The sequence below is a fragment of the Condylura cristata genome, unplaced genomic scaffold, assembly GCF_000260355.1.
Source record: "Condylura cristata isolate star-nosed mole 26May11 unplaced genomic scaffold, ConCri1.0 scaffold00003, whole genome shotgun sequence".
Taxonomy (NCBI): domain Eukaryota; kingdom Metazoa; phylum Chordata; class Mammalia; order Eulipotyphla; family Talpidae; genus Condylura; species Condylura cristata.
Genome location: NW_004567104.1, coordinates 74,808,347 through 74,810,278, shown reverse-complemented (window position 1 = coordinate 74,810,278; position 1,932 = coordinate 74,808,347). Strand labels below are relative to the sequence as shown.

The following is a 1,932-nucleotide window of genomic DNA, read 5'->3' as shown; positions in this document are numbered from 1 at the left end:
GGCCCTCCCTGGTGGCGCAGGGGTTAAATCCCAGCATTGTGAAGCTGTCCACAGCCGCTGCAGCATGAACTCCTCCCCAGCCAGGGATGGACCCCCAGGGCACAGCAGTTCTCTCCCTCTGCCCACTGCTCTGCTCAGCAGTGGGTTTCAGTGGATCCACCTGTCCTGCTCCCCCGTCTGTCTCTGGGGAATCCTCTCACCATCTCCCACCCCTGCACCTCTGGCCTGTACCCCAGTTCTTGTATGCATAAATAAATACATAAAAAAAAATGAGTCTTCCAGGGGGATCTTCCAAACTGTCAAGATGGGGTTTGTCTAGAGACAAAGAGGAAGAAGAAAGGATTGGCCTGCTGGGAGGCACCTGTCTGACCCCATCGGCAGAGCCTGGAAGCCGCCCTCCACGGTTCCTGGGAGCAGTTTGGCTGTTGCAGCAGGGACCAGTGTGAACGGTATTCAGGAACCTCCTGGAAGCCTGAGACTGGTTTTAGAGCCAGACTAGCAGTCATTAACACGCCTTAGGGGCTGTGCTGAGAATGGAAATAAGAAGTTGCTGGAGGCGAGGGCCACGGCAGAGAAGCCTGAGGAAGCTGAGGGCAGTGGGGGGGGCTGACTTCTCTGGTCCCAAGGGCGTGAGGGCACCAGACTGTTCCCTGCCGCCGTCAGGAGGAGCTTGGAGAAGAAACGTCTCAAGCTGTGAGAAACCAGAAAGTGTCACGGTGTAGTTCTGGTCCCCCCAGCACGTGAGCCTTGAGTTTCCCCCACTTTCCTGATTCTGGGTGGAAAGCAGCTCATCCCCTATTTAACGTCTGCAGCAGCACTTGTCAGGAGAGCTGATGTGACCTTGTGGTTAGAATTCAGTGAAGCTTCGCTACTTCCCGTTGTGAACACCCTGCCAGAAAGAGTAAATTTGTTTTCAAAAATATTTAAAAGCTTTTTTCCTTGATGTAGCTGTTGTGTTTTGGTTTGGCCATTATGTTTATGTTTCTTTTTCATAAGCTCCTAGAATTCCAAGTCGTGTTTCTACAGAGGACACCTGGAGGCAGGGTGCAAAATCAAACTCACTGAAAGCAGCGAAGGTAGATTCATCTGTGGGTGCAGGGGTTCAGGGAGCTTCCCACGAAGCACCCTGCTTTGGCTCAGAGATGAGTGGGAACAGGTTAAGGAAACTGTCAGCATGTCAGAGCAAAGTGCTGGTCTGGACAAAGTTGCTGAAGCATGGAGAGGATAAAAGTAGCAGGTAAACTTGCAGACATTCTGGAAAGAACAGAAATGCAAATCCCGGGGGTGAGATCCTGATGGAGGAAACCCTTGCCCCATGAAAAAGGCACATTGCTCCCAAGTCCTTCTGGCTCATGAACTTCAAAAGTTGAGAACCAATTAAAACGTATTCAAATGCAGTAGACAGGTTGTGCTTCAGAGCAGGGCTGCAAGCTAAGGACCAGTCAACGTGACAGAAGCAACAATGTAGAGTCGACAGTGACAAGAGCTCTGTCTGCAGCATCCTGGGGCCAACAGCTCCTTTGACTGAAAAGACAAATGGGTGCTGTGGGCCCCAGGCTTGGGACTGGGGTACCATGCCCTGTAGGGGGTGCTGATGCGGTTACCAGCATTATCCCATGTGCATAGAGCCGATACACCTGACACCAGGTTTTCAAAAAAGGTTCAACAGAGTAGCCAGGAGGATGGAGGTCAAGTGATATCTGCCTCCCCAATTAAGGGAATAAACTTCTCCAAAGAGGAAATGCAGATGGCCAACAAGCCTATGAAAAAATGTTCAACATCACTTGTCATAAGGGAGATGCAAACTAAAACCACAATGAGATACCTCATCCCAGTGAGAATGGCACATCTTCAAACAACTGGCAACAACAAATATTGGCGAAGATGTGGAGAAAAAGGAACTCTCCTGCACTGCTGGTGGGAATGCAAACT

General features: G+C 50.6%; 1 protein-coding gene across 1 annotated transcript in view; it reads right to left on the bottom strand.

Moving 5' to 3' along the window:
- The window catches only part of LOC101633537 (carbonyl reductase [NADPH] 3), a 14,646-nt gene that overhangs the window by 1,089 nt on the left and 11,625 nt on the right, over nucleotides 1-1,932 (bottom strand). The gene's annotated exons all lie outside the window — the stretch shown is intronic.